Source organism: Prunus mume, linkage group LG2 (assembly GCF_029339155.1).
Source record: "Prunus mume cultivar Tortuosa linkage group LG2, ASM2933915v1, whole genome shotgun sequence".
NCBI classification, from domain to species: Eukaryota; Viridiplantae; Streptophyta; class Magnoliopsida; order Rosales; family Rosaceae; genus Prunus; species Prunus mume.
In genome coordinates, this window is record NC_142699.1 from 45,442,163 (window position 1) to 45,450,672 (window position 8,510).

The window sequence follows — 8,510 nt, forward strand, 5'->3', positions numbered from 1 at the left end:
TAATTTGATTTCTAAACACAAATCGCTTCTCTTTGCTCTAGCTTTCTTAATTTTGCATATTGCTTAGCTTATTTTTTATTAGTTAAATTCTTTAATTTAAGGTCTTCAATTCAAACATCTCAACTTTCTCTTTGCAATAATTAATTAGAATTTGGTTGCTACGAGTTATTTAATAATCATGAGAACGACCTTATGTAGAATCATTTATACTACAATAACCTTGTCATTCTTGCAAGTTTTGTAGAGTTTAACCCTGCTTGTGCATGTACTAAAAAGCCTATCAAGAAATTGGCGCCACGTCAGATTATTTAAAATAATTCGTTCTAATCTGATTCTGCATTAATTATTGCTGTATATACATACCAGAAAACAAAAACAAAAAAAAGAAGAAGTAATTTTTCTTATTTATTTTGCAATCACAAGAAGGCAAAGGTGCATATAATCATGGCATGGTCAAGACACGTCGCTAGCTCAGCAATTGTTTCCGCTTGATCCGTAACTGAGCAATCTTTAAGGAGGAGATGCCGAGCAAAATTTGCTGTGGGTTCCTTCACCGCAAGGGACTTTTCAGCCTTTATATTCGAGGACCGCATAGATGTAAAACAATGGCTTTTGTTATTCCGCAGGCTGGTGATCCTTGGGTACTTCTTTTAACCTCATGCCACTAACATACCAAAGTTGCATTACATATCCAGCAGGGAAGAAGGGTCTACATTCAAATCAAGCATCACATGTTAGTATTCTACCTACATTTCATGGGTTATCAACCTATGATCCTAACATGCACATTGCAGAATTTTTAATGGATGTAAGAATATTTTGGTGAAAGGATTCTACTGAATCTATTAAGCTTCGTCTATTTCCTTACATTGAAAGATCACAAGGAGATGGCTCTCACACTTCCATCCGAAGCATTAGCACTTGGAACCAACTCAAGAAAATTCTTAAACAAGTATTATCCACCAAAGACTCTCGACATGAGAACTCAAATTTTACTTGCCCAAAAACCAAATGAAGAGTTTCATGAGGCGGGAACGGTTTAAAGAGTTGAATAGAAAATGTCCACATTCGATATTAGCAGATTTGATCAAGTGCATATATTTTTCAGAGGGTTAAATATGACAACAAAAACTTTGTCAACGCTTCATGGGAGGATCATACATATGATAAAAATGCACAAGAGGCTTGTTTATTATTTGAAAAATGGCGCAGAGTACATAAAGAATAAGGGCTGAGCACCACAATCAATGTCTGCTTTTGAGATATCTAATGGTTCTCCATATATGTCGGCACAATTTGAAAAAATAGAGAAAAAGCTTGAAAGATTTGAGGCAAAATTTGACATGTTACATAAAGAATTTTGTGTTCACAAGTTGTCAGACAAAGACCCTTTACCAACGCCTGTAGCATTTGCAATGTGACAACCCATGATTTTTTGAGCTGTCCGCATAAAGATGCTTATCCGAATTTGCAGCGAAATGTTAATGCATTTAATAATTTTCAGGCCCACGATATGATCTGTATTCAAATGTTTACAACCCGGGTTGAAGAGATCATCCTAATTTTAAGTGGGACAGACCACTCGCAAGGCCACTTAACAGGAGGTACAAAGAAATCACGCGCTAAGGTCGCTTGGGAGGTTGCAATTGAAAATTAGCAAATGCCACCACAAGAATTCCAAAATCAAGAAAATGTGAAAACATAGAAAAACAATGGGGGACAGATTCCAAGTTTCTGTAAAGAGCACCGTGTACATTTCCTAGCCAAACGGAACATAATCCAAGGAGGTGATTAAGGCACCCGAGTTCTACGCCTGTAAAAGTTATGACAATAGAGGTGAAATTTGTGTTGGAAATTGCAGCAAAGATCACAACCACAAACGGATTCGTGAAATTTTGCGTAATATGATATTGTTACAGATTCTACAGAGTCTATGGGCAGATCTCGAAAAAAGCAGCTGCAAAATTGTTGTGAAACCGCAGAACGTGTTTATGTGCCTCCAATGCCTTATCCCGAAAGGTTGAAGCCCAAAGTTAAAGATCAACGATTGACAGATTTTATGAAGACGTTGGCCAAAGTTCAGATCAATCTCCCATTGATTGATGCAATTAAGAACATTCCATCTTATGCCAAGTTTTTAAAGGATGTTTGCACAAAGAAAAAGAAGCTCGTGGATTTTGAAAAAGTTATTCTTAGTATCAAGCAGTGCAGCTTTTATTACATAAATCGCTTCCAAAGAAACAAGACCTGTGGAGTTTTACATTTCATGCACAATTGGAAATTCTAATTTTAAACGTGCTTTAATTGATTTGGGTGCAAGTATTAATTTAATGCATTTTTCTGTTTTTTAGAGACTAGGACACAGAAATCAAGCCTACATCGCTTATTCTACAATCATGGACTGCTCAGCTTGCTTACCTTAGATGAATTATTGAAGACCTCATTATTAAAGTGGATAATCTCTATCTTCCTGCAGATTTTGTGGTCTTGGATATGGATGAAGACATGCAAACTCCGATTATTTTGGGAAGACCATTTATGGCAACAGCTAGGACTTTAATTGATGTGGAAGCTGGAACATTAACTTTACGAGTTCAAGACCAATCTGTGGTTTTTAATTTGTTTGAAGGAGCAAAACGTCCTGCTGAATAGCAGGAATGTATGCACATTGATGTGGTAGATAATATGGTTCAAGCCACTGCAAGTTCAAATATGTATAAGTTGCTCAAAGAAGGGAAAAGCGAAAAAGCGGAAATTGCAGTTAAATGAGCTAGAGGAAATTCATCAAGGTGCTTATGATAGTTCTCGCATCTACAAGGAAAGAACTAAGGCATTTCATGACAATAAAATTTTGCGGAAGGAATTTCGGCCAGGGAAAAAGGTTATGTTATTCAGTTCAAGGCACAAGTTATTTCTAGGGAAATTAAAATCTCGCTGGATTGGACCTTACCTGGTGACTCAAGTTTTTCCTCATGGAGCAGTTCAAATCACTAATGAAGCTGAAGGCAACACATTCAAGGTCAACGGCCAGTCAAACCCTACGTGGACACACCCTTTGACATCAGAATCGAAGTCTTTGACTCGACATATTTGATTCAATGCAGACAACCAACAATCAGCAGAAACATCAAAAGCAAAATCCTAGGTCGGAATCCGCACCCAAAGAAGAAGTCTACACCGAAAGACACAACAATCAGCAGAAGTATCCAAAGCAAAAACAAAAAAAAAAAATCCTAGGTCGAATCCCGCACTCAAAGAAAGAAGTCTACACATCGAATCATGCACCCATAGCAAGTCTACCAAATTTCCAACAACAACATTTGCAGGATTCGAAATTATACCTATGAGGTGCACAGATTGGGGGTCCTCGGCCTTTTTGCTGTTTTGTCCTTTGCGCTTGTGTGTTTATTGCCCTTTCCTTGAATCTTCTTTGATCCGCAGACCTACACAAAGAGCACCACTATGAGTACTGGCAGGGACAAAGAACACACATCTCTACATATCACACATCTTTACAGATAAGGACCCAAGACAAATTCTGGAATTACTCTTACCTTCGGATGGATATCTGAAGGCATGAGTGCTATGAGATCGAGGACCAATGCATGCAGGTGGACGTTAGTGACGGTGTTGGCAAAGGTTTGAGACAGAGGAATGTACCCAGAGGCATCCAACACCTTCACCAGCCCTTCAGCCATCAACGGCTAAGAATTGAATTCTCCGCCACTAGCTCAGATAATGTCGATTTCACTGCGAAAATTGGGGGTAAGGCATCTGGGCAGATTTGGGGTTCTTTGACCCAACTCAAATACGCCAACCCAAATCCCCATTTTCCGAGCATCCGGCCTAGCACCCACTCATGCCCAGCAACTGACAAGCTTCGCTCTTTCTTTGGCTTTTAACTCTGACCCATTGTTTGAAGAACACATCAATTGCAACCTTCGATGAAATAAGGTCGTCTCACAAAGGAGACCGTGTGTCTCTGAGCCTGGGCCGTAGAAAGGGATCTCATATCTTCAAATGACAACAAGCGGGCAAATGAGACCAGTGTTATATTGCATCACGTCAGTCTTTGCGCAAGCGAAACTGGCTGGGTTGGTCGCTACACTGGCACACAAGATTAATCGGTCCAATAGCTCGACTCACCAAAGGCCCCCGCCTCCCGTGTGTTAGTTTTTTTATTTCTTTTCCTTTTCTTTTCTTTAATTTGCTTTCGCTTTATGTTCTTTCTCATATTTTTAATTTATTTTTCTCTCCTACTTTACTTTGGTCGCCTTTATCTTTCATTTTCATTCTCCGCCTTCTAGGAATTCTGTTTGTTTTTTTTTGTCTTGTTTCGTCTATTTATTTTCCACACCTTGAGGACAATGTGTGATTTAAGTTTGGGGGTGGGAAAGTAAATTTTAGATTTTTCATTTTTTGAGTCTTGTTTAAAAATTCGCTTTAAAGTTAATATCCATAGATTATTTTTAATAGAACAAATAGACATGGTGAAGATTAGTCCCACAATAGAGTCTTTTCTGCTATTGTTAGTGACACTAATTTATGAATTATACTTTGAAAATATCACACCAAACATGGTTTGGGGAGTAAGATTGAAATACTTACTGTTTGTCCCAGTGTGTTTTAATTTTTGTTCTATTTAAAAAAGTTATTATGTGTTATAAAGTAATAATTGCCTCACCCGAAGCTTTGCTAGTAACCGGGCTAGTCCTCGCCTAATCAGAGTGATTGTGAGTTAAATGGTAGAGTTTTGGCATGAGGCAGGGTGATTAGTTGGTTTCCTAGCCTTTTCAGCTTGAGTATTAAGTCCTTAGGGTGTTCTACACCTAGTGCCCTAAAGCCTCAGTGGTTTGGGAGTCATTGACCTAAAGCTCGCACATGGGTGGATCAAAGCTTAAGGAAACCGACATTGCACAACCGCTACTATTACCGGAAAAGAGTCAAAAGAAAAAGAAAAAATGTGTGAAGTGTGTGAAGTTTGAATAATAGGATGAGAGATAAGGGTTTTGTTTAGTCTCAACTATGATGGTTCACTTTACATGAAGGAAGTTGAATTCTTTTCTAATTGATTCTAAATAGTTTAGGCTCTGTGGTGGGATTAGTTGGACCTATTGAACGGATGTTCTAGTTTTTAAATTTATGGATTGCAACTTGAAGGTGGAAATTTGTTCAAGTAAAGTGTTAGCTGATGTCTAGTTTGTTAAGCTATTATTTTTGTTTGAGACTGTTTTGCTTGAGGACAAGCAAAAGCTAAGTTTGGGGTATTTTGATGAGTCGATTTTATATTATATATTTAACCTCGCCTTAGTATATTTTGTTAATATTTGGAAGAATTTTGATACTTTGAATTATATTTCCAATATAGACTTTCGACTTTTCTGGAGCAAACATAATCAAATGGACGAATTTTGAGTAATTCCAGTTGGAGGACGTTCGTGAGCCACTTAGCTTGATCGTATAAAATATCAGACTTTTCCACCAAGCGAATGATTTCCTGGCGATAAATGAATGAGGAGTTATGCAGTGCTGGAATAGTGTTTTGGGCTTGTATTGCTTGGCCCAAGATGACCTCGAATGGGTTCATCGCTTCTGGAGAAGTGTTCGAATATTTTATCTTTAAAACGAGCTATCTTGGCTAGATTTGAGGAGATTTGAGGCCAAAACGTGGCTGACCAGATTATTGGAAAATTCTCCTAATCTCATTTGGACTTTATTTCCTAGTATTATTTTATTTTAACTTAGCTTCCTTGTGGGATTGGGCAGCTAGGTTTGAGGAGATATTTAAACTCCTTTTTCACAGAAATTTAGGACTCCCTTTTTTACTTTTTTTGGCTTTTGGAGCAATTACTAGGGTTTTGGATTTTCACGACTGTGTTTTCATTCTTATTCTTCTTAATGATATTTTCGATTTCAACCAGAACATGCGTAATTAACTCTTTTGCTAGGTGAGGCCACGAGCCTTAGCAAGAATATGTAGTTTCTGTTCAATTTGCTTATGATTATATGCATGCAGATTTTTCATTATTCATCAACAAGTTAAACTATCTAAGTGTCTTGATGCTTGATCACCATTAGGATGTTTAGAAAAGTAATTTGATGCAGTTTTGGTGGAGGTCGGTCCTCGAAATTGACGTAAGGCTTCTTGTGATTAATATGTGCAAGTTCACTTAGGATGAATACCACGCCTTAAGGGTTGCATGGTTTTTCAAAAGGTTTCACAGTAACTTAATGAGTCGTATGTTTAGATTTGATCCAATACCACTGCACGAACGCATGTGTGATATACGCCTATGTTGGGGGTCCAAGTAGGCATATATTAGGAATACCTAACCTTCGAAATATGCATGTGTAGGTCATAAGTAATTGGGGGAACTATATAGAATTGTTAAGGTGATGAAGGATCCCTAGTGCTTCTTAATTTGATTTCTAAAACACAAACTGCTTCTCTTGCTCTTAGCTTTAATTTTGCATATTGCCTTATTTTTATTAGTTAAATTCCTTTTCATTTAAGGTCTTCAATTCAAACATCTCAACTTTCTCTTTTGCAATAATTAATTAGAATTTGATTGCTACGAGTTATTTAATAATCCCTTCGGAGAACGACCTTGCGAGAATCATTTATACTACAATAACCTTGTCATTCTTGCAAGTTTTGTAGGAGTTTTAACCCTGTTTTCGCAGGTACTAAAAAGCCTATCAGCTATCATCTTGAGGAGTGGTAAAGAGATTGGAACCAATCCCAAAATGTCCAAACAAAGCCCAAAACAAAACGAAATGCTCCTGCTCAAAGAGAAGGAGGTGGACAAAGCCACGGCAAGGGAGGAACAACCCTTGATGCAGTCCCCCAAAGCTCACTACACAACCAAACTCAGGTAAGGTTGTTCCAAATTCAACTCATTCTAACCCTATCCCACCAAATGTGCATTTCCCTTGCAGGTTTATGCAATCTAAGAAAGAAGAGAATGAAAAAGACATCTTAGAGACTTTCAGGAAGGTACAAGTCAATATCCCACTTCTTGACGCAATAAAGCAAGTTCCAAGATATGCTAAATTCTTGAAAGAGCTTTGTACAACAAGGAGGAGGATTTCAAACAAAGAAGTGGTAAGGGTAAGTGAGAATGTTTCCGCAGTTTTGCAACGAAAACTGCCACCTAAATGCAAAGATCCAGGTAGTTTCACAATCCCTTGTGTTATTGGTAACACCAAGTTTGAACATGCCATGTTAGATTTAGGTGCTTCCATTAATGTCATGCCATACTCTATTTATGCATCTATGAACTTAGGAGAGCTTAAAAATGATGCCGTTATAATTCAATTAGCCGATCGTTCTAATGCATATCCGAAAGGAGTTTTGGAAGATGTTTTGGTGCAGGTTAACCACTTGATATTTCCAGCAGATTTTTATGTCCTTGAGATGGAGGATTCCGCCCATTCTACACCATTGCCAATCTTACTTAGACGACCTTTCATGAAAACAGCCCGAACCAAAATCGATGTGTTCAAGGGGACGTTGACAATGGAATTTGATGGCGATATCATTGATTTTAATATTACTAAAGCTATAAGGTACCCTATTGATGATCACTGTTTCTCATTGATGCATTTGATTCTTTACAGGAATATCTTGAATCCCTAGATAGGGATGTCCTTGAAACCACCATTGTTCAAGGAATTGAACTCATCAAAAAAATAACCTAATCATGAAGAAATTGGCGAGATGGTGGCTGCCCTTGAGTCACTACCACAATGTGTTGGTGTCTCCAATCCCAATCCCATTCCCGCTTCTACTAACAAGTTACCTTTTGTGATTCAGTGCACCCACTGAGCTTAAATAGCATCAATCATTTGAAGTATGTCTTCTGGGAGATAAAGAGACTTTTCCTCATAGTCTCTCATCATCACTCACAGCAGTGGAGGGGGAAAAACTAGTTTGGGTGTTGCAAGAGTACAAAACAACTATTGGATGGACTTTAGCCGACATTGGGGGACTTAGTCCTACAACATGCATGCATCGTGATACTTAGAGGAGGGGCTAAACCAACTCGAGAGGCTCAACCCGACTCAACCCTCCAATGATGGACGCTAGAAAAAGGAGATCATTGCTTCTCAATTGTGGGGTCATTTACCCAATTCGATAGTCGTTGGTTTCACCTGTTCAAGTTGTACCAAAGAAATCGGAGTCACCGTGGTAAAAATGAAGAGAATGAACTTGTCCCCACTGTGATCCAAACAGGTTGAGAGTTTGCATTGATTATAGGAAGCTCAACGCCACCACAAGGAAAGATCACTTTTGCCGCTCAACGATCAAATGCTTGGAAAGGTTAGCTGGTCATTCTTTTTATTGCTTTCTTGATGGCTATTCGGGATATAATCATATTTTTATAGCCCCATATGACTAAGAAAAGACTATTTTTACTTGTCCATTTGGTACTTTTGCTTATCGACGAATGCCATTTGGTTTATGTAATGCACCAGCCACCTTCAAAGATGCATGGTAAGTATCTTTC

General features: G+C 38.2%; 1 pseudogene; it reads left to right on the plus strand.

Annotated features, from left to right (window-relative positions):
* The first annotated feature begins 605 nt into the window (after positions 1 to 605).
* On the plus strand, positions 606 to 8,079 carry LOC148920526 (uncharacterized; annotated as a pseudogene).
* The last annotated feature ends 431 nt before the right edge of the window (positions 8,080 to 8,510 follow it).